Source organism: Nothoprocta perdicaria, unplaced genomic scaffold (assembly GCF_003342845.1).
Source record: "Nothoprocta perdicaria isolate Ctin4 unplaced genomic scaffold, notPer1 scaffold_441, whole genome shotgun sequence".
NCBI lineage: Eukaryota > Metazoa > Chordata > Aves > Tinamiformes > Tinamidae > Nothoprocta > Nothoprocta perdicaria.
This window is the reverse complement of record NW_020455690.1, coordinates 185,895-210,669: the sequence shown is the minus strand read 5'-3', so window position 1 is coordinate 210,669 and position 24,775 is coordinate 185,895. Positions and strand designations below refer to the sequence as shown.

At 41.8% G+C, this 24,775-nt stretch overlaps 1 protein-coding gene across 1 annotated transcript in view; it reads right to left on the bottom strand.

The window, feature by feature from the left end:
• Positions 1-22,728, bottom strand: part of SMARCD3 (SWI/SNF related, matrix associated, actin dependent regulator of chromatin, subfamily d, member 3) — a 78,608-nt gene extending 55,880 nt beyond the window's left edge. The window contains exon 1 of the mRNA XM_026046444.1: positions 22,615-22,728. The gene's annotated coding sequence lies outside the window, so the exon portion shown is untranslated. The remainder of the gene's footprint in view (positions 1-22,614) is intronic.
• Between the last annotated feature and the right edge of the window lie 2,047 nt (positions 22,729-24,775).

The window sequence follows — 24,775 nt, the reverse complement described above, 5'->3', positions numbered from 1 at the left end:
GGGCGCGGGTCGGGGCTGCCGCCGCCGGGCAGCTCCGCGCTGCGGTGCGGGGAGACAGGCTGAGGGGCCCTCGCACGGCAGCGGCCGCAGCCCGCGTGAGGCCTGCGAGGCGGGAGGCTGCCGGCCGCTCCCTGTGGGGGTGTCTAGGAAGTGTCCCTAAAACGGCGTCCTAACAGAGCCAATCGCCTGGCAATCGGGCACAGAGCACCCACTGTTGCCGCAGGCAGGACAAGCAAATTCTGAAGGATACAAAAACCATTCACGCAGTAATAAAACTCGGTGCTTGGCCATAGTCATAGTTCTCTGAGTGCTTCAGCAAAGAAGGCAAAATAAATTTGGGGCAATGGAAACTAAGGCCTAGATGAGCTGAAGGGATATGCCGAGCCTCACTGAGCTGAGGCCTCAAGCTCAGCTCAGCGCTGCGAAGGAAACTTGTGCGGAAGGGCAAGGGCGATGCCCCATAATTATAACCACTTGGCATTTAAAAGTATGGTATTTTAAATTTGACCTTTTTTTTTTTTTCCCATTTCCCTCACGTTTTCTCATAACATGTAGAAAATTAGTATGCTTAAAAACTGCTGGATTCCACACAGATACCTTTTCCCTTCCCCAACTGCTACCAGCACCTGAGCAGCCCTGAAATGTGTCTTGCCCAGCGCACACGGTGGCTGTGACCGGCTCCATGGTGCTTCTGCCTTCTCGTGTCTGGAAAAAGGGGGGCTCTGTCCTTCCTTGCTCCCCCCAAACTTAATTTGTGATACCCCTCAACTCAATTTAAGGAAAGCCTGAAATTCTCCCCTCTTGCCTCTTGCAGCTCTGGAGGCCACCTTTGTCCAACCAGTTAGATTACTGTTTCTGTTTTCTAGTTTTGTTATTTTTCAGCTTTTTATATTTTAAACTATTGCCATTAGGCTGTAAAAGCTGCAAAAGATAAGGTGGTGGTTTTTGAGGATGTGTTTGCAGCTGCCTTCATTTTTTCTGACCTACAGGTAATTAGGGAAGTACATAAAAGTGCTGTAAGTGCTGTTTGTCTCAAAGAGACATGGTATCTCTCATTCAGTTTTCACTCAAATCAACAGGGTTCTGTCCACTGAAATACTAAAATAACCTTTAAATAACTTAAAATATTCTCTACAGTTTTAAAGCTGATGTAATATACCATAGAAATCAGTGTTGAAAATCAGGCAGAAAATGTCCAAAGGTAGTAACTTTGCTTATTATAATGATGTTTTCTCAAGAAAAATAAAAGGCTTGAAAAGAAGAAGAAAAAAAGAAAAGGGGAAGGAGATAGCAGCTAGGTCCTGAGTTCAGAATTATTCAATATGCTCATTACAATCCCAATAATGAACAAGAGAACATGCTTATTAAATTTGCTAGCCGCATAAAGTTGGGAGGGAACATTTTAAGTATACCAGGAGAGAAGATTAAAATTAAAACCCTGAGAAGCTGGAGAAGTATTTAGAAAAGCCATAGTTCAATATGAAATACTGTAATATTCCACATCAACGTGGGAATAGTCACCTTTTAAATACAGGATTGAGAACAACTGACCAGAGTAGTTTAAAAAATATATTTGAGGAATAAGAGTAAAAAGCTGAATGTGAATCAGCAATATTACACCCCACGAAATAAGCAGACAAACCACAGAAGCATTAGCAGTGAATCCTGCCCCACTGCTCTCCTCCCCTTGGTGACAGCAAAGGCGGCGATACTCTTCTCTTTTCTCTGCTGCTTTCCTGTCCTTCCTGCATTTCTGGCACAAGCAGTAGAGGCCCCGCTGTAACAGTGCCAAGGAACCCTCTGAACTCATCTCACTGTGGTAAGAATTGTTAATATTTCAGTTGGACCATTTGCAGTTTTGGGGCTCTGTGCATCAAAGAAAGCAGTGGATGGGAATAAAGATGTTTCAGAGAAGAGTAAGTGTGGTCAGAACTGTAAAGCCTGAAGAAGGGAAAAGGAAATAGCAGTCCTCAGCTATCCAACAGCTAGTGCAAATAAGAGGGAGAAAACTCCATAACACAAGAAATAATTGGCTGAAATTGACCTAAGGAAGTTTAGGTTAAATATTAGAGAAGAACATAGCAGGAAATGTAGCAATGCCCATTTCACAGCCTGCCCATTATCAGTGTGGCATCTCCATTCCTAAAGGTCTTTAAGAAGGTTAGAAAGCAGGGTGATCGGGACAAGCAGCCCAGAGTGACATAGCTATTGTTTCTGTCTAGGAAGATGACAGTTGGAAAAAGAATCATCATCTGATTGCTAAAACAATATAACAGTAAGGAACCTAATATGCAGATTGCACTATTTTTCAAGTCTACCTACAGTGAAGAAATATCATAAGAAAGATATCTCCAGAGATTCCAAACAACCTTCTACAGAGATAAGTGCAAGCTTAAATCCTGATTATTTTTAAAAGCAATCAAAGACAAAAACAGGAATGTCAAAAGATGGAGAAAAAGATACGTAATTGTATAGATGCAAAAAAGATGAACCATTATTCAACCATATTTCCACATTTCAAGCACATAAAGCATATTTGTTTTCTCCACCTCTGCACAGCCCTGTGTGACCCCACTGTGTGCTGTCCAGCCCCGCCTGTGCTTCTGCCTCTGCTCTTTCATCCTCCCAAAGCCTCCTTCCACAGGTTGTGCAGTGCTACCTGTGCAGAGCTTCTCATTCACTCAGCAGAGGAGCAGGGTGTACAGGCAGCCCACAAAACTCATCCCTGTTTCAGGCAAGGACCACAGTAGGGCTGCCAACTAGAAAGAGTTAGTTGAAAGACTTGGATTCTGGAAGGAGAATAGAGAAGAGACTGTCCTGGAGCAGATTTTCAGTTTTCAAAAGGAATACGTGGCTGCTCAAGGTTTTAGCATCCACCATGGGTTTAAGTTCTTCCCCATGGTTACACCCAAGCCTTCTAGTGTAACAGGTTGGAGCAGAAACTATCAAACTGCCCCACATTTCTACTATTAGTATGTCTTCTGAAGCTCAACAACATTCTCAGGTAACACTGTACCAAAGGCTTCACTGAAGTCTACATCAATAAGGTCTACTGTTTTCCTTGTCGAAACAATTAGTTATCCAGTAGAGATATTAGGTTAGTAAATTCATGTCTCTTTTATCTCATCTACTGTTTATGTCCTCCTCATGTTCTGTTATTTTCATTTTTAAAATTCATTCTTCAGTTGCACATGCAGTTGAGATCAGACTAATGTAAAGAAAGGTCTTTAATTTGAACAAATCAATAACAAGAAAGTACTGACTGAGGGAAGTATGAATATACACAGCTAAGGAAGAAGTCAGAAAGCGCTAGCAGAAGGCACTAAGAGAGGAGAAAGCACATAACCAAAGAAGGAAAGCAGAGCAATCTTGGCATTTCAGCCACCTCCCATCAGCTAAACTAGTAGAACAATTATTTAGGTGAATAAAACCACAGCAGACTTGGGGCGCAATGGAAATGAGACCAGTAAGTAATACTGGTTATCATAAAAGATCTGTGTTTTACTTTGCAGAGTAATTAAAACAATTGCAAAGAAATTGCCCCCCCAAAAGTAAATGTTAATCTCAAACAATACATAATTAGAGTGAATATCAGTGAATTTTAGGAAAATGGCAGCCAGTGGGAAAATGACAGATGTAATTTAAATGCAACTTAGTAAAATGTTATTATATGTTTGAAATTCTTTACATGAATATAATTTGAATGTAATACCAGGCAAAATAAATATTAGCTCAAAAGCTATAAACAAAAGGGATTATAAATAATAAAATGAAGTGGAAAGGAAGCGACTATTAAGGACTCCAAAGATAAGTGTTATATCCAGATTTTTTTTTTTTACCGTCTTCTTTAAAGATCTCAAAGGAGGGAATAAAGGGCATGTTGATTAAGTTCTTGTATGACAAGATTTTGGGGAAGTTTCATAGATGGTGAAGACACAGATAAAAATTCAAATGAGCCTAATGTTCGACACAAACTTAGGGTGGGAAAATGCAAGCAGACAGTGGAAGATAAATCCTGAAGGAATGTCTACATTGCCATGTGTCTGTAGAAGCAGACTAGACAGTATTCTAATTTTTTCAGCTTTCCATTCTCATACAACATAAATCCATATCTGAAGTCAAAGAAATAAAATATCGGGCACAGCAGCTCATGTCACAGAGAAGTGATTACAATACTCAGGCTTAAGTGGGACAACAGACTTTCAACTCAGGATCTGTTCTGAGCACGAGAGCATTGCGGAAGCAGACTGCAGCACAGTGCAGTTGCTTCTCTCCTCATCCCTCTCACCACAGCACAGGCGCAGCATGATGCAGATCACAGCTCAGGCAACAAACTGAGCCTGGCAATGGGTCACAAAGGCACAAAGCGAGTACAGTAACATACTGCATATCTCCCAGAAGAAATGGATCTAAATGACAAGAGACATAAATAGTGGCACAGATTACTTCTTAAACATAAATGGGCCTCAAGGTGTATGTAGGGAGTAGAAGAAAACTAAGCTGAATCATTATGGCATTTGGTGCTATGCAAAATAAAGAGAATTTACAAGGATACACTGGAAAAACTCAAAAGGCACGGGGTAAGTGGATGTATATGTGAACTGCAAGAGGGAAATGTGCACACGCTGTGGCTTAGGTCATATTATCAATAACATTTCACTATTCTTCACAATCTTGGTGTTCAGTTGTGTCTAGGGCCCAACAGCACCAAGTGATATGGATACAAGCAATACAGTCCCTGTCCTTTCCAGTCTCCAAATGAAGTTAACAGATGGAAATAGAAGGAGCCCAATGTAACAGAGACAGCGCTATCCATGGTGACAGGCAGCAGACTTGCTGCACCAGCTGTTTAGCTATGCTTATTTTGAATAGCCACCAAATTCCTACTGACTGCATCATACCCCCAGCACCTGTTTTATGACCAATATATACCCAGGCTGCAACCTGAAACTACAAGAACAATGCCCTTGTGGGGGATTTTGCTACCCTGTTCTCCCTTGGGAAACCAGCGCTCGTCTGTTCCCAGAGAGACTCAGATGCTGCACCCAAGCCAGTACAAGCACATTTGACAGAGCAACGTGGCTGCTGGCTATAAATATGATGGCAAATAATAAGGCATAAGTCTCTGCTAAGTTTATACAGAGAAAAGCTTCCTAGATTATTAGCTATCAACCCAAGGGCGACAAGAAAATCAGAAAAATATGTCACTAAATCAAGGCAGACAATATTCTAGATACTAAATCTGCAGTGGGATATTAACAAATGTTAAACACTAAACAACACTATACAAACAAATATTAACAAATTTAAAAATGTTAAAAATTGCATGTAGCTGAAGTTAAATGTGTAATATTCCAGCCATAAGGAATGTGGGGAGCAAAACACTGGAATTAAAAAGCCTACAAACAATAAAAAGCCTGTGAAATTTCCATTCTTTAGAAAAGTTTGTCTATAACATAACTGATTCTCTTGCACTCTTCCGCTTACATGAAACCAGCATTGCTACCTTTCGCATTTTTCCATCATTAACTTCCTTCTATCCCAACAGCTTTTTTTTTTTTCCATTTCTCCAACATCATCTGCCTTTCCAGCCAATCATTCCTTCCTGCAATCGAACTCTTCTCATTGCATATCTCACCACTGTAGTTGTGTCTTTTTTCAACTTTGCAAATACATGTCTCCAATTAAATCCAGTTGGAATGTTGCAGACAAAAATTTGCTCTGAAACCGACTCAGATGCTGAACAAAGGCGTAAGGAAGTGCCTGCTAATGTAACCATTTTCTCTGCTTGCCAGCTTTAGCCCATCCTGCCACAGCTTCGCTGTGCATTTCTCATGCCTTAGGGCTGCTTCAAGAAATTTGTCAACAATCACAGTTCCTCATTAGAAATAACTTAATGAAGAACCAGTTTCAGGCTTATGCCCCTCCGCCTTGTTATGGCCTTTCCATTATACTTACCATTTCCAAATTTTTGATATCATGAAATGGGAGGACAAAGCAGAAAACAGCATTACAACCCTTTAGAATAGACTTTGGTCTATTTGGGAATCTGCTGGGAAGAACCTGGTGGGATATGGCCCTGGAGAAAAGAGGAATCTAGGAAAGCTTGTTGCTTTTTAGAGATCTCTTCCACCAAATTGAAGATTGAGCCATCCCAACAAGAAGAAAATCAAGCAAAGGTGACAAGAGGCTTGCATAGACAAACAGGGAGTTCCTGACTGTAGAAAAGTAAGAATACAAGAGGTGGAAGCAGGGAGAGGTGACCTGGGAGGAATATACAGACAGTGAGCATGCAGGGAGGGAGTCAGGAAAGCCAAAGCCTGTCTGCAGTTGAATCTGGTGAGACATAAAGGACAAAAAGAGAGAGTCCTCTAAGTACATCAGGGCCCACTGCTGAATGGGGAAGGGGAGCTGGTGAAGAAGTGCACAGAATAGGCAGAGGTGCTCAATGGCTTTTTCACTTCAGCCTTTACTCATAAGACTGGTCTTCAGCAAATCCAGGCTGCTGAGATGGTGATATAGTCTGGAGCGAGGAAGACCTATCCTTGCTGTGAAAGAATCCACTTAGGGAACATTCAAACAAACTGGATACATGGATACGTTTGCTGAGATTCAGAAATCCTGTATCTCGTAGAATCATAGAAATGTTAAGGTTGGAAGGGACTCACAGAGATCATCTAGTCCAACCCCCCTGCATATGCACTTAGAGCATGTGACACAGGATTGCATCCAGGCGAGTTCGGAAGATCTCCAGAAGAGGAGACTCCACAGCCTCCCTCGGCAGCCTGTTCCAGGGCTCTGTCACCCTCACTGTCAAGAATTTTTTCCTTAAGTTCCTGCGGAACTTTTGGTGCTTCAGTTTGTGGCCGTTTCCTCTAGTCCTATCACTGTCCACCACTGCAAAGAGGCCAGTCCCACCCTCCTCACTGCCTCCCTTGAGGCATTTACACACACAGACCAGGTTCTCTCTCACCCTTCTCTTCTTCAGGCTGAACAGGCCCAGCTCCCTCAGCCTTTCCTCATGGGGCGTATGCTCCAGGCCCCCCATCATCCTTGTAGAGGATGATCGTATAGAGAGAGGATAATCCAGACTTTTTTAAAAAATGCTTTTTTCTCTTGCAAGAATTATTATCAGACACTCTGATGCCTCCTGGATAGCAAGAATACTACTTTCCTTACAAAGAGCTGTACCAACACAGGCCGTTAGTGACAGAAGAAGGAACTGCTTAGACAGGAGCAGGAATGCAGAGTCACCCTGTCATGCAGGCAGCCAGGAGAGCAGCACGAGGAGCAGCAGCACGAGGAGCAGTGCCCGGTTCAAGGCTCGCTGCTCCCTGGGGCTGCCTCGATGGAGCGCCTGGGCGCGCGGCAGGCTTCTGCTCCAGCGCGGTCACGGAGAGCTCGGAGCCTGCGCAGCCTGCACTGCAAAGCTCTGCACTGAGTCCTCCCTCCGCCCTGCTCCACGGTTCATTTCCATGGGAACAAACTCCTGCCTTTCCTGTTGCCGAGGAGACACGCGCTGCTTTCTGAGCCTGAGGAACAGTGTCTATGAAGCATTTTGGTGTCTTTTAAGATCATAAGAAGGTTTACACAACTGTAAGCGCTTCCCCCCACAAATAAACTGACCCAATCAACCATTCTCCTCATTCCTGTTCTACAGAACCTGTTTTTGGCACTTTGATATGTCAGATTATTCCCAATAGCTGGTTTTGTTATCCAAATTTAAAACATCTTTCCTGCTATTGTTCTGGCAGCAATTTTGAGTCACTCTCACTGACCGAGCTTGCAGTGAAACTAATTCCTTCTCTCAGTGGGTTCCTTTGGTCTGGATCTGTACTTAATGCTGGCTGGCAAGGCTAGTATCACTCCCTACTCCATCTTCCCCAACTTCCCCTGTTTGTAAATAGAAAACATTTGCAAAAGCGAAGGGCTCTCTGTGCATTCTCTGTGCCTCAGGATGGCAGTAGTGCTGGATGGCAGAGCAGGCACAAAGGAGGAGGAGGAGGAAGGGGAGGAGGAGGAGGAGGAGGAGAAGGAGAAGGAGCAGGATGTAGATTCCTGCACTGTTTCTGAGCTTTCTGTCACATACTGGAGCACTGTGAGGCTGTGGGTGTCAGGGAGAGCATGCCCCATGCAGGTTCCTACTGCCCCTGTGTGGCAGCCTCTGCCTGTTAGCTGACGAGCAGCTGGGCAGTGCAGGATCTCAGCAGGGGGGACCTGCAGGGCAGCAGCAGAGAGCAGCACTACAAGCTTAGCAAAACATTTCTTTGATGCCACAGATTCTCTCTTCACATTCTCCCCTCCCTTTCACCAATATTTCCCCCTTTCTGGTCCAAGTAGAGCATAAACTCACCACAAAGGCTTGGAAGTTGAGGATCAACAGTTTGGGGAGGGAGTGACAACTGTGGAGGGAATACTGGCCTTGTGTTATATCTAAGCGTGGGGAAGGACAGGCAGTGAGAGACTATGTTCAAAGACTGAAGGATGGCCTCACACCCTGGAGGAGCCTGGAGGCTGGTAATTTCTTCTCCACCCTTCCCTTCTATCAGTGCTCTAACAGTCAAGGGGAACAAGTTCTGTGCACTCCAAGAGGCTTTAGAGCCATCTGGGATTGAAATGTGCATTAATCCCCAGAGAAAGGCACGTGGCAGTGGGGGGAGACTCTTCTGCAGGGGGTGGAGGCACTCGTCTGCTCACCAGACATGCTCTCCTGGCCTGGGGACCCTGCTTTGGCTTCTGCTAGGCCCACCTGGGTCTAGGACGTCCTGCAGCCAGTCAAGAGAACTACAGAGCTCTGGAAACAATGAGGTAGAACAGGGGAGCTCAGGCAATCTCTGATCTTACAGGTGCAGGGGAAGGGCCCAGGGAGGAGCAGAGGCATCCTGCAGGTCACCAACTAGCTATGTGGCTGGCACTACAGAAAAAAAACAGAGCTTTGAGTTTTGTAACCATGGCTCCTTCTTTGAGAAATGTGGGCTACTAGCAAGAACCAGGATTAATATGACAAAGTGGTAGGCATCTTTTCCTAAAAGCTTGCCAACCTACTGAGGAAGGACTGTGGCAACAACCCATTTGTTAGGGGATGGGGACAACAGCTTGCAGGTAAATGAGGAAATAGAGATGGGTCAGGGTGATGAGAGCAAGAGCTCCCTTGAGAAGGATAAAAGAGGTCAGAACAGGCCCACCTTAACGTGCCTGACACATGAATGTATACTGGGAAACATGAAGAGGGAGCCCTAGCAACAATGCAGAGCAATGATATTGTTGGAATAACTGAAATGAGGGATACTGAGTGCTATGACAGATGACTATGGGTTCCTCAGGAAAGGCAAGCAGGAGGCATGCTCTTTATATGCAGCATCAGCAACTTAAAAGTTAGGAGATCCTATATGGGACATAAAATGTTTGGGAGCCTATGGGTAGGTCAGAAGAGAGGCTAAAAAAGGTAACGTGGTGGTAGAAGCCTGCCCAAACTGCCCCCAAAGGGTGAGAAAGTGGATGAAATATTCAAGCAAGTTTAGAAAGTATCCAGATGATGGACCCTGGTTCTTACTAGAGACATAAACCTCTCTAAAATCAGCTGGAAGGGCAACACAGCAGGACACGAACAGTCCAAGAGTTAATTGGTTAAGTTCAGCAAAGGGAAATGCAGAATCCTCTACCTGGGGAGAAATAACTTTGTGCACAAGTATGGGGCAGTGGCAGGCAGGAGCCTTGACAAGTCCAGGGCTGACATGGCTACGTATAACTAAAGGCAGCAGCAGCAAGAATTCCTAAACTGATAGGCAGCGAGAGGCAATGTTCAGCTCTGCTATGTGTATTGGATCAAGAATCCTTCCTTTCCAGGTAAAGGAAGTGGTCACTTGTGGTCATAAGGTATTTTTTCCACACTAAACAAGATCTCTTAAGAGGTCTCTTCTGAACATATTTTCGTATTTCATTAGCCTTTCTGAAATACAGATAATTGAAAGGGAACGAGTACTAGAGTAACAGATAGTAATGTACCTTGAACAGCATCATTCTAGGACATTGTTTTCATTTTTTATTTTACCATAACGCCAAAACTCATCTACAACCACTCCCTCTACATAAATCAGTCTATGTTTGTTTTTCCATATATGATCCATGCTTATATTATTTTACTAAAAATGATATGTGTTAAAAAGGAAATAACATTAAATAAAATATATGAACAGTACACATTTGTTGATGTATTGTCCCCCCCCCCCAATTATTCATCACTGCACTAATTCTATCATCTGATATCTCTTTCCAGATCTTTATGGAGTTTTATTTTTGCTTCTCAAATACTTGTTTTCTTGTTTCAAATCAATACTTGTTTCAAATCATGAGAATATAAGACTATACAGAAAACAGAAATATTTTTCAAAGTGGCTCTTCAGAGGAGATTTCCACTTACTGGAAACTTAGATACTTACTTATATGTAGACATCTACATATCTCCACCTAAATGTAGGTGTTCTAATGTGAGAATTGAATCTCACCATGATGTCTGAAATATTATGAGAGCTGTACTCTGCTGGGACAATGAAAGTTAACCATACATTGATCATGAGATCATGGGATAGAATATTCTCTGCAAACAAGAACCAACATAGAAAGAACAAATTTTCTAAAAAGAGTCCAGCACTGTCTGTTGTCTGTTTTTAAAGAATATTCTTTGAGAAAGACCTGATGATGATAATTCTTACCATTACCATTCTGACACCATTACTGAGCACAAGATCACAAATCAACGATAGTCTGGAAAAAAAAAGAAAAAAAAAAAAAACTCTTCCAGGATTTACAGCCTGCAAGACAGGTGGAATAGTACAGTTTCATCTAAGACACTCTCTAGCCTTTGGTTCTGCACTTCAGAAACAGAAAATACATAACTTTATAACTTATATGGAAATAATGAAAATTCTGCACAAGCAGGGATTGTTTTAAATAATAGAGAAGATTCAGGTTTGGCAGAGAGATGGTAGAACATCACCATGTAAAGACCAATGAAGGTTTTTAGACTAACACTTGTCAAGAAAGACAAGTACAGTTAGTTCTGGTAAAGTTCCTAGGCCTGTAATGCATATAAAAGTCTTCAACTACTCAAGAGCTAAAAGATGCATACCAAAGATGCAAGAGGGACCAGGGAGAGAGGGAATGATTTGTAGGTGGACCGTGACAGTGCCTTGGCAGCACCCAGCAACATTAACATTAGCACCCTACTCTCATTGACTCTTTTCCTCTAGCAACCAAGCATTCAGACTACTCCGTAATTTCAGTTCCAGCATAGGTCCACTGCTGCTCAACTAATATACTTATCAAAATGAGCTCATCAACAGAGCCTGAACTGGTCAAGAAGTAACGAGCAGCCCTACACTACATGACTTCTCGAGGTCTTTGGTGACTGTATGTAACAGCACTTTTCCTGAAAGAAGCCTTTGAGCCCCACATGGAGAAGTACTTTGAGAAGTGAGGTTTGACCTTTTCTACATCTGATGTGGACCTGTGAACCCAAGTAATCTGTTAAGAAGACAAAAGCAAATGCCAGACCTGTGGCGCCTCCAGATGATGCTTCTACAGTCACAAAACATAGAACATAAGTCCGTTAAGGATCATTCAGTTCCTCGGCACCCAAATGTCTCTGCTCTCAAAGTGCAGATAATCTTACTTATACCCACTGCAAAGAAAAAGTAAAGCTGAAGAGAAAGAATTCTGTGTTCCTGGACAATGGAATTACATTTATCAACATGCATCCATAACCCCATAGGTGCCTTCATTTATACTATTTCTCTGTTACATGATCTATATTGTGTGTAAGTGTCTTAATTATTGATCCATCCTTCCTATAAAGTTCAAAGTGAAGGCACATTTGACAGAGGGCGAATGTTGGGAGATACTGGCAGGGACAAGCCCTAAGGAAAAGATAAAACTAGTAGCAACACAAGTCCTTGTACTGCCTAATGACATGAACAAGAAGAAACCTAAGCCACGGCTTATCTGTACACTTAGCATGAATACTGTACAAGACTGTAGTACTTGTGCATACAATATTCCACTGATGTGAAGTAACACTCATGCACACATACATCCTAAACATCGGAGCAGATTATTCCAAGTTGAAATTGTAAATATTAACCAAATCAAAATACTAAATAGTGAATATTGAACAAAAATGACTGAGAGGTTTTAAGGAGAAAAACATGAGTAATATTGGGAAGCTCTTTGTTTAAGATCCTTTTATTAGGTACTCCAAAGAACACAATCACAAACAGCAACAGAATCAAAAAGATACACTTCTATAAAGAGGAGTGTAACAAGAGAATCAAAATTAAAAAGGCAACAATGAGGCCAGTATTCATAACCTTTATATTGCAGTAATTGCAATATCTAACATTGTCACAGAACTTAATGTAACTGACTCAACATCCATAACTAAGTAGTCACAAATAATATGAAAAGATGTTTAAAAATCCAGTAAGAAAAAAATTTTAGAAATGATTCACAACTGATGAAATATCAAGAAGTTGTGCAATTGTTGACACTAAACATTACTATTTAGAAAGAGATCAGATGATATGTTCACACTTCATACTGAAGTCAAAATGCTTACTCCTCTAATTGTTCATATACAAAAGTGCTAAAGGCAGAGAGTTTAAAATTATTTGATAGATAATTCTGCCATTCATCTGCCTTACAAGACATGACTTATGTGCTCCTCACAACATCATTCTTAAGAAATCTTGAAACACTGGAGAAGAATAGAAGAAAGGTAATATTGTATCAGATAGTTAAAAAGTGTGAACTGGATGACTTGATTAATTATAGGCCAATAAGTCTGTCAGTCTAACAGCAATGGTGATATACAACTCAGCAAATATCAGTGCTACCGAAGAATATTTTTATAGTTAACACAAATCAATTTTATAGAAAACATATCTTGTCAGACTAATCTGATAAATTTTCATATGTCTACTTGAAAAAGAAAAAAAGAATACCCACATTGTCCCTACAGCTTTCCATGAAGCACCGTTTGTGTGGGTACAGTTACACTGTGAATGCAGCTGAGGTCAGCATGAAGGGTGCAACCTGGCCAGCTGTAACAGAAGCACTTGGTAGGTTTACCTCAACCTGGTGCAGATGTGTGCAACACATGCACCTGGTACTTGACAAGTTGACCATCCTTAAGCAATGTGGAAGAATAGGCACTTCAGCAAAGTTTCGGGACATTACAGAATGATCTATATTTGGCCTTTATATTATAGTGTGGTGAGTCAAACCCTCTATTCAGTGCAAATATAATCCATGATAACTGTTTCAGATTTAGACATGCACAATTAATCAAATAAACCATGTCTTTTTTTATCTATTTGTAATGCATGGTGCTAAAATCTAAGCAGAAAAAACACAGAATAGTGTAGCAGGAGCATTGTTAAATAACCTAACTACTTACTAGCACTCTATGTACAGTTACAAAGTGTTGGTGTGTGTTAACTGCTATTCTGCAGTTAGTTCCTGTGATAACAAATCGCAGAACAAACTCCAGGAAGAATGACTATGCTAAGATTGGCATTAGCTAAAGAACACTTCATCTCACTATCTTAAGCTGAGCCACAGCATCCTTGTTTTTCTTTTCATTTTTCAGAAATTTCTTTAGAAATTAGATGACAGAGGAGTACTGTCCAGGCTGAGAAATCACTGTTCATCTCATGTATGGGTCTCAGAAGTTGTTGTGGCAAAGCAGTGGAAAAAGAAACTATCACAAGAAGCAATAAGCAACCAGAGCAAAGTAAAAGCTTCTTAAATCAGCTTTACCAATAAATCCTATTTACATAAGATCATGACTTAAATGTTTTGCAAGATAACAAAGAAGTAGTGCAATGGGAAATGTGTTTTTCAAATAGGAGGTAGGAAAGGTGAAGAAAATTCACAATAAAACACTTGTAGCTAGCTGAGTTCGCAGGTATTTGAAACAAACTAATTAGGATTGATGCGATGTAAGTGGAAAAGGAATAAATTTAAGATTGCCACATGTTGTTGGCTCAGTGCTGACACTTCAGAAACATGGATTCTGTAATAAAGGACCAAGAAAGTCCAGGGGACAGTTTCAGGACATCAGTAGTTTTAAGTGCTGGCCTTGTTAAATGGAATCCTATTTTGACTCAGGTCTACAATGCTGACGTACCTGGATCAGTACCCTATATATTTTTAATAAAATACTCAATTTTCCACAAAATCAATACAAAATATATTTAATATATGTAAAAAGAAAAAAAATGAAAAAAAAATCCTAAATAATAACAGCTAAATGAAGAATTGGTGGTAGTAAGACCTATTATTTGGTAATGTAATTTAATATATTTATCAATTATACAGGAGAAGTATAAGATGGAAATGAATCCTTATTTGCATAAGACATGACAGGAGAAGCCACTCATACTGTTATCCAAGTGATACAGTAAACTCAGAACAAAAAAAATATATATATATATATATATATAAATGTGCATTCAGAGTGCCTTAAATAAGGTTTCTTGGAAAGCAATAAAACTAAAAAGGTGTTCCCAAACATGGAAGAAACAATGGACACAAAATGCACATGCAAAGGAAGAGTCAAAGAGCTGATGCGATTCTGGGAATGTGAGCCAGGACCAACCTGTAAAAGGCAGCTAGTGTGGACTTCAGTAACATAAGGGTCATCCTGGTGTGAGCCAGGAGGGACAAAGGCACAGATGTGAGAGGGAAAGAGAAAAAAGGATGTAGCAATACAAACCCTAGGAAAAAAAAACCCACACTACAAAAACATGAAGGGGAGGCTAAAGACATGGTAGGACCAGATAAGGAGAAGGGGTTGAGGCAGGAGTTAAGGAGGTATAGAAAGCATTAGCTAGAGAGTGATGGATGTAAGAGACCAGAAAGTCAATGTAAATAAGTTATTGAGACAAGAAGTCAACATGAAGAATAGATAAGTGTATATGGAAAGATAGGCAAGAAAGAACATCTGTGGAAGTTCAGTTTGTGACTGAGGAGAAGGAAAAACAGCTGCAGGACAGAGAAGTAAGAGACAAGTTGTATCAGGTGGTATCAATGCTATATGATGGGGTAGAGTCAGACTCTCCTGTGCCTTTGCCAAGAGCTACTCAAAAGAGCTCACCCAGGAGCAATGACCCTGCTCAACAGCAGACTGCCAGGAAGAAGCCAGTTGCGCAACAGGTACCAAAGGATGGCATGTCCACAACAGCATTGCCCACACAGGCTCAGGACTCAGAAAGGAAAGAAATTTCACTGATGGGGATAAAGAGGTGAGAGATGGAAATACAATCTAGGTACAGTTCCTTCATCTGCAGCAAAGCCACAAGAGCTCTGCTCAAGGCCTGGCTTCCTTGGGATATGTCCAGGGGGTTGCTGCTGGAGACTTGCCAATCATTATATTCAATCCTGAAGAGCTGAGAAAATTTCGTAACAACCTGTAGATGTTCAAAGGAAGTGGCATGAAAGTGTGAAAATAAGAAACACTTGAAGAGAAAATAGTCAATAGGCACTTATGTAACCAGAAGTGCCGTTACCTACCTTAAGGTGTAATACTGTTGTTGTAAAATTAAATGTCTTTCATAAAGACATTCTTTAATATTAATATATATTCTAATATACATAATAGTATTTCTCTCCACAATTGCAAGTTCTGCTACCATGACAATAAAAAAGTGAGACTCTCCGAAAGTCAAATCTGCTTCCTCCCTTCAGCTATCCCATATAGCTCAGTTCCTGCAGCTGAAAATGTGTCCCCAAGCCACCTAAAGCCAGTCCATAACATTTCCTTTCCAACTCTTCTCCAATAGGAGTAAAATAGATAGCAGGCACATAACGGAAGTTAAGTTGTCCAGAATGAAGCAAGCTGGCCATCTTACTGCTCTTTCCCCCACCACTTCTATACTCTGTGGCTAGCTTCTGTTTCCTAAGCTGCATTTCATCTCTCAACAACGCCATGCCTACCTCCAGAACTCTGCTCATTCACCAGAGCTCCCTATGAGTTCCTTAACCTGTACTGCAACCCCCCTTACCCTTTTCCTCTGTTGTTCCAGACATTGCTTCCTAGCTCACTGCTGCTCCTCCACCTTGGACACTTCCTTGGACTGTGTGCTGCAATTTTCCCTCAGATGTCTGTTCTACACTGATGCCAAGATGTATTCATTTCTTAGCCACAGCAAGAAGCAGTGATGCATCGGCACAGCTTTCTGCTCAGGACAAAACAGAGCACAGGAGAGTTCCAGATTAATGTGCAGAATAGGCTTCCAGGGAGCAGTTCAAGGTGACCCAGAAAGGAAAGCAGGGGAAAGAAAGGACAAATGTCATTTGGGACAATGCAGTAAGTCTAAACAGTAAGTCATCAGAGTAGCATTAACTGCAGATATATGCTTGCTAAAATATTTAGAAACTTCCCACTATTTTACATCTGAAGTAAGCAATACGGATTTCAGGGGATTTCAGCTTTATTTGCTACATAGTGTGTTTGTTTGGTACTTCCTATGCTTGTTTTTCAGATTAAAGATGATGGTCCTCTGCTATGCACAACACTCACCAGAGACCAGCAATCCTGTTAATCCTTCTGCTCTATAAATCCTTCTCCCATCTCATAGCACCTTGACCAACTGGATGGTATGATCTGTCACCTGTGTTCTGCCTTTCTCCAAGACACCTTTATCCTGACCCAAACAGGGTCAGGACATCCTGACAAGACCCAAAGAAAACTCTCACCTTAGCAGCTGCTCTCAGGGACCTTTCATCCATCTGCACCATGCAGAACATCCACAGCATGATTTGCCAGGAGAAAGAGAACTAGATTTGTGAATTTTTAGTCTTTTTTGATGAGAACTGTTTTCAAAAAAAGTTCTCCTAGCTTCACTTGTTTCCTCATCCAAAGTATACTCTACAAACAGAAACAAAGTATTTCTTATCAATATTTAAATCAATAAAGAAGACATGAATAAGTAAGTGAAATTTATCTAGTACAGAAGGGCTAGTATGCTACAGAAATAATGAAATCAAAGAGAGGGAAGAGAGTTTCAGCTGGACTATTTAAAGTTCTATTTTTTCTCTCAAAAGTCAGTGTGACTGACATCTGGAATAAAGGGAGTCTTTATTATTTATTACCCTTATATTTAATGAGAGTGTGAAAAACCCACCCTTGTGGCTAAGGAGGCCAATGGGATCCTGGCTGCACGAGGAGGATGTTGCCAGCAGGGTGAGGGAGGAGATCCTGCCCCCCTACTCTGCTCTGGTGAGGCCAAACCTGGAGCACGGGGTGCAGCTCTGGGCTCCCCAGGACAAGAGGGATGCGCAGCTTCCAGAGAGGGTCCAGCAGAGAGCAACAAAGATGATTAAGGGACTGGAGCATCTCTTGCACACAGAAAGAGTAAGTGAGCTGGGCCTGTTTAGCCTGGAGAAGAGAAGGTTGAGAGGGGATCTAATTAATATGTATAAATACCTGAAGGGTGAATGTAGGGAGAAAGGGGCCAAAGTCTTCTCAGTGGTGGCCAGTGACAGAACAAGGGGCAGTGGGTCTAAGTTGAAACACAGGCAGTTCCATCTCCATATGAGGAAGAACTTCTTTCCTATGTTGGTGACAGAGCCCTGGAACAGGCTGCCCAGGGAGGTTGTGGAGTCTCCTTCCCTGGGGGTCTTCAAAACCCGCCTGGATGCCACCCTGTGCCCCATGCTCTGGGTGTCCCAGCTGGAGCAGGGCGTTGGACTAGATGATCTCTAGAGATCCCTTCCAACCTCAAGCATTCTGTGATTCTATGATTCTCTGAAAAAATCACACTTCTGACACCATCAGATCTCAGATGAAAGGTTTGCTTAGCCCCAAGTCACCTCTTCATCAGCATTCAGTAATAGGTGTTTGAAGAAAGACTATACAGAAAAAGCAAAAAAAAAAATCTGAAGGGCTTGTGCTCACCAAATCTCATCTATTATTTATAATTATATTGAGTGTTCTACTAGAAATATTTCTGAATATTAAAACATTTGCCTTTTTCACATATGTGTAAGGAATCATAGCTACAACATGCTATTACTGAAAGAAATAAGGTGTGCATACTCCCCTTGTATGGCCTTTCTGTTCCCAGCAGCTGAGCCAGAGACTTAACCTGCACTACCATGTTTAATAGCCACTATTGAACTTGTCTAATATCTTTGAACCTATTTATACTACAGATGGTTAAAACCTCCCTTAGTCTCTACAATATGACTTGGCACTCAAGTTTTTTTTTTTTTTTTTTTAAATCTGCTGCCTGGTAACTTCATCACATGCCTATATATTCTGTAGATCACATATTCAAGTGTTATATAAACTGTACTTTGCCTTTCTCCCCAGGATAATCTCTAACATAGTCTTCTTTGTCTTTTTTTTGCTAAAAAAATTCATATGCCTGCTCTCCATGTCTCACTATCCTCATCACCTTCTCTATAATACTTTCAGTTTTAAAAGTCCCTGCATCTCAAGGGATATAGAACTGCATGAACTTTTCAGGATATGGGTGAACCATGGATTTATACAATTGGGCAGTAATAACTTTGATTTCATTCTTTTCCTGTAATACCTAACATCAAATTTTCTATTTTACTTGCTGCTGGGTGTTATGCTATTAATATTTGCAGACAGCTACCTATAAAAATGGTTAGGTATCTTTCCTGAGCCAAAAGAGAACATTTCAACAACAAAGCTTCTAAACTCGTTGGCTTATTTTCCACACATATGCATAACTTGCACACATGCATAACTTCAGAATTCATCAACATTCATTCGGTTTAGTCTGACATAAAATCCAGTTCAGAGAAATTCTTCTGCAGTTATTGAGAGACAGGTTTAGGATCCTTAACCTAACGTCACATCATCAGCTAATTTTATTGTTTTATCATTTACCTCTTTCCAAATCATTTATCAATATACTGAACACCAATGGGGGACCAAACTGCCATTCCTCCCATTATGAAAACTAAGCATTACTCCTTCTTTTTCTTCTTACCTTTCCCTGCTGTCTTTGAGGAATTTCCTTATTGACTACATACTTCCTTTACTAGCCTTTATATTTTTTAGAAATCTTTCTTAGAACATTTTAAAAACATGCAAGTACAATGTACTGACAGACCCACTCTTGTTCACAGGATCCTTCAAAGAACCTAATTCTAATAGCAAAAGGGCCCAATAGATAAAGGGCCCTCATAGAGCATGAGCACGATACATGTGTGGGGCATCACTTGGCTCTTCAGAAGACATGCTGCCTCCTTCTCCACAATGGCATGCATGCAGCACAAAACAGGTAACAACCCTTTGAAACCACACACCAGAAAAAGCAACATCACTTATTCCAACTTCGTGTACAACTTATAATGCTAAATACAAATATAGGAAGAAAAACTGCAGCTCTTAACAGAAGCATTCACTCAGAAAATAAAATACGAAAGAAGTATAAAAGTCTGATAGAAGATATTACAGAACATGACATTGGTTATTAGTTTTCTCATCCTTTTATCACACTGCAGCCAATGCTGGTCACATCTCAAATATGCACACAGTAGAATTAAGAAAGATCCAGAAATGGAAAAATTAGGAATGAAATAAGTCTTTTATGAAGAGGAACTGAAAAGGGGCTTGTTTACATTATGAAAGAGCTGGAAAATATACAGGACTATCCCTGAGACAAAATGAGGAGCACATATCTCGAAAAAGAAGAGCTAGGAGGTCCACCACAAAAACCAAAAGGCAATAAATTTGAAAGCAAGAAAATCTTTGTCATTCGGAATAGTTAGCCTGAGGAGCTACCAAGGTACAGGGCTTGACATGAAACTGGGAAGATGCAGAAAACCACCACCTCGACTAAGAGCACTTGGTTTTCCTGACCATGAGCCACACAGTGAGATCTTTTCATGTGGGACATGCCATGTATATCCCTCAGCGGCAGGGAGGGGGTACGAGGCAGCCCAGAACTGTTAGGACAGCAGGTATCTCACAGGTTCTTCCCCGCTCCCTCAGGCCCAAGCTGGTCTACGTGCACCTCTAGAGCCAGGCAGACCCAGTGCTGGCATCGCTGGCAGGGCCAGCGGTTTATTTTTCTGAAGCTAGACCTGGACTCCCAGGCACAAAGATGGCACCAGTGTTACTTACAAACTGTACCAGACATCCTTGGTCTATACATTTACTTTAATACAATAATTTACAGAACTGTAATATTAAATATAACAAGAATAAATAGTCTGGAAAGGACAAAGACCACTGAACAGAAGCAAACTCCACTGAGAACGAACGGGAACCTTTCATGAGGGCAGCTTTTTGCCTTGCAGTAATAATGAGGGATTTGAAAGACTGTTCTGGGATGTGGCTCGAGATTTTGGACTATTTTCTTCTGATTATAAATGAGTGTTATGACATATAAATAAAGCACCCAGTTTGCTGGCACGAATCAAACAGCAGATGCCAATAGAGAAACTGTTAAAAATGAAGGTGCATTTACAGAGATGGTAATTAGTCCAACAACCTTCAACAGCGTCATTCAGAGCCTGGCAATGAATTCAAAGTCAACTCTCATAAAATAAACTGGAGTACAGGGCAGAACTGTCAGATCAATACATAACGGCATCATATTAAGATGGATACATTTAAACAGTGTTTTTAAATGCAAAGATCAGTCTGGGAACAAAGTACAGAGAACATCCCCATAAAGTGGGAGATCATATTTTGAAAAGCAGCAAATCTGAAATTGAAATAGAGATCACAATGGGAAAACAGCTAAGTCTGACTTACCTGTGTCACGCTAAGGCTCCAGGAGCCAAAGCAGCTCTTGAACTTAAACAGATAAGTGACTAGGAAAAGCAGGATGATTTTCTTTATATGGTTTATATATATTTTATATGCACTAGTGAAATCCACATTTGAATACTGAATAAAGCTGTGTGATGTACAATTCACAAAAGAGCCAAGAAAGCAATTCAGATATCTGAAAAATATTGTCCATGAAAGTTGTGAATAATTCAACATGTTTAATGAACAAAACCTAATGCTGAGTGTTGACACTATTATGATGTTTAAGTATATTCCATGTATGTACAAACATACTCAAAAAATACCAAGTGCAAAAAACAAAACACAAGATGGTGGACAAAAGCTTGCTCCAGAGAAATGGCAGTACAAAGTGTTACCATGCAATGTGTCAGTTACGAGCACAGATGAAAATCTGCATCCTAGAAGGCGCTTCTAGGACAGCCTTCATCCCATGCATTCACGACAGCCTGTCACAAACAAGGTACAAACAAGGTACCTACAGCACGAAAGAGAGAGGCAAGCGTGGCCATTAGAAAATCTTCCTATCCTTCCTTGCCCCAAGACACTTTTGGACCTGCCTAAATCATTCTTAACAGCTATTTCTCTAAGTTCTTAAAGCCTCCAGTGATGAAGACTCTACAGGCAGTAATCCTATTTTTACTTTACCATACGTTGCCAAATTGCTAGGACAAATTGCATATTGTCTTTCTGAAAGACCTAAGTTATTGGGCTCACAAAAGTACAGCCATTAGTGCCTTAAAAATATAGGTGTCAGATAGATGGTCCAAAGGTCTCTTTTAGCCATTAGATCCATTAATGACACATCCATTACTAGTTCGAAACTGGATACTTTGGTCTGATTCAGTATAACAAGAGTTCTTATGCTCATGTAAGTCATAATCACTAAACTGGTATTGGAATCTATCTGTAACATACTTTATTTAGCTCAGCCTGAAGTGAAAAGCCACACATAACAGACACTAGGCAGTTTCTAACTGTGCTGAAGAACACTAAGCAACATGTTTGTAACAGGCCACACCAGACAGCAAATGCAGGGCTAACATTTTTGAAAATCAGAAAAGTTATAGCCCATACTATTTCCAATCCAAAATGGACTGCATTCTTCTACCAGACCATTTACTTAACCAGTGAAATGACCTGTGCAGGCTCTAAATGGTAAAAAGGCACCACTTCATCCATGAGAAAGATATCCCTTACAGACATCCTGTGCATTGACTGAGAAAAATAGGTGGATGCAGCTGGATATTTAGCAGGGGAAGTAACAAGGACAAGAAGAACTAATAGTAAGAATGAATCCAATGTCAGCAGGCATTGGAGAAACCTACCAGCTGGACAGAGCTAACTGCTAACTTAAACCTGCTGTGAGAGGCTGTGAGAGGTAACTCACAAATCAATAGTTCGCAGTGAGAACTAATCACACTTACTCTTAGCCAATGGAACATGAATTTCTGCAATTTTTCATTCTTTCCTCTACCAGGCTTAGTGTTAGCTACTGCATTCCCTCCCCTTGCTCTCCCTGAACTAGTCTGCTTGCCCAGCTTGGCTCCCTCCCTAACCACACACACTTCTGGCACATGAAAGTAGCAGGCTTAGTGGGGAAAAAAAAAAAAAAAAAAAAAAAAAAGGACAAGATCAATAACAGCCAGGAAGCAGCCAAGTCACACAATACCAATATCTTCCAGATGTCCAAAGCTAAACATTATCCAATCCCAATAAAAGTGACCAACACCTTCCTCCCACCTAGAACAGGTCACTTCTGAAAGAGCTAAACCTACCTGTACCTCACTAGGTAGATGATAAATGCCTGGAGTCACATGTATATGGACCAAGAGAAAACAGGAAACTTATCCAGCAGGATGGGGCAGGAGACCAGATATTATGTCATGATGAATTAGCAGGAGATACTTTAACTGAACTGAAGCAGGAACAGCTTTAACACAGCAGCCCCAGGGTGCATCTGGATCCAGCTCTGAAATGAAAAAGTACATATTGAGTATGAGAGAAGCAATACTCAATATAAGTAAAACTTCAACTTGCCAGTATAGTACCAATCCATGTGACACTTCACAAGCTGCACAACTGAAAAAAAAAAAAAAAGAAGAAAAAAAAAAAAGGGAGACCAAGAATGAGCAGGAAAGAAAAGTTGCACATGACACAATGACTAAGGACTTCTCTGCGTAAGAAAATGCAGAGGGATGCACATCCATGTTGCCAAGACACGGTACTTTTGCTCAGGCACCAGGCCATTCTAACAGGCTATTCAACTTTTAGACTGGAATCAGCTTGTACATTGAGGAACTGAGAAAACATGAAGAAAATGCAATGTTTGTTTATTCCTGTAAACAGAAACACTCAAATAAAACACATTCACAGAAAAGCTAAGGTTGGAAGAGACTTTTGGTGACTCCCTAGTCCAACTGAGAAGCAAGATATCTTCTCACACAGAAGATATATTTTGCTTTTATATCTCAGGTATATTTCTGCTGTTTGATATCCCCTACAACCCTGGCAAAAGCAGGCTAATTCAGGAGCTTTAACGAAGTTGACTTGCTTTCACTCTTCAAAAAAGTCATCTTTAAGAGCTGTCACCATACCTCCACATTTTAGCAGCACTGTTGGCTGCCCTGAAAGTCTGGTGGGAATCCCACAAATCCAGTGCACTGTTATGTAGCTTATACGGCTGCATAATCATGACAAGTCCCAGAGAAGATTAGACAGGGTAAGAAGGAAAAGGCAGGTGCTCTTTAGCTCAGTTGAGCCAGCAAGACCTGTGTGTACAGAGCTCTGCTTCTTTGGCAGTGCCCTGCTGTAGTTGATGCAGGAATGAAGCACCACAGCATTCACAGTAAGTGCACACCAGTCAGAAGATCAGAGGCAGATGTTCAAAGAACAAATAGGTAAGAAAGGGCAATACATGCATTACAATGCCAGCCTAGGCAGTACTAGTCCACATAAGAGAGACAATTCCACCGGACAGTAACAGGCCTCGAGTCCTGCAGGCTCAAAACAAGGCAAAAACAAAGGGCAGGAAGAGGAGAAGAACGTGATGAACTGTGCTAAAAGAGAGACAAAGTCAGGCGAGGAGTGTCCAGGAAAGCTGATGCAGAGCACAGCAATGTGGGCAGTGCAGGTGAGAAGAGCTGGGCCAAGAGAGCAAGTCACAGCAGAACACATGGTGTAGGAAGGAATATTCCCAAGCAAGAAAACAGCCTCCTACAAGGGAGGCAGAAAGGCTACTGATCCATTGCACCACTGCAGGAGTGAAGTTGATCTCTTCTGGAAAGAAGTTTTGGGAACACATATTGCAGAGCTGCCCATTTGTCTAAGGTAAGTGATGCTTAAGTAACCCACCATCCCAGGCAGTGCTGGAAATTTTGGCCTCTGCTGAGGCTTTTCCTAACTATGGCAGAGAGGCTGGACTCATCCAGGGAAGGTTCTAGAAGTATTAGCAGGCAATGAACTAACTCCATGGGCCAGAGGGGACTACTGAGAGGGCACCAGTACAGTGCACAAGGACCACGGTTGGCGCTAGCAGTTCTCCCTCCTTAGCCTGTCAGCCCATTTCCACTGGAGTCCACTGGAGTCACCTGCAACATCAACCTGACATGGGCTCTCTGTGTGTGCCATGGATGGAGAGCACGTGGGAGACCCCAGGAGATGGAGGAGCGGTCACCAGCAGCCTGAGTGCAGCCGGGGGCCAGTCGGTGCAGGCAGGGGCTTCGGGAGACCCTCTCAGCGCCATGGGGAGCACTAGTCTCCCACAGACGGTGATCAGCCCCTCCGGCACACGGGGAGCCTCGGGACTGTGCATCAGCCCCTGCGTCTGTGGCTCACAGGTGCCGGGCTGATGGACCGCGCCGCGCGGGGCGCCGCAGCCGGGCGGCTCCGGGAGCCCGCAGGGCGCCGCGCTGCGGGGGCCGCTGCCGGCCCGGACAC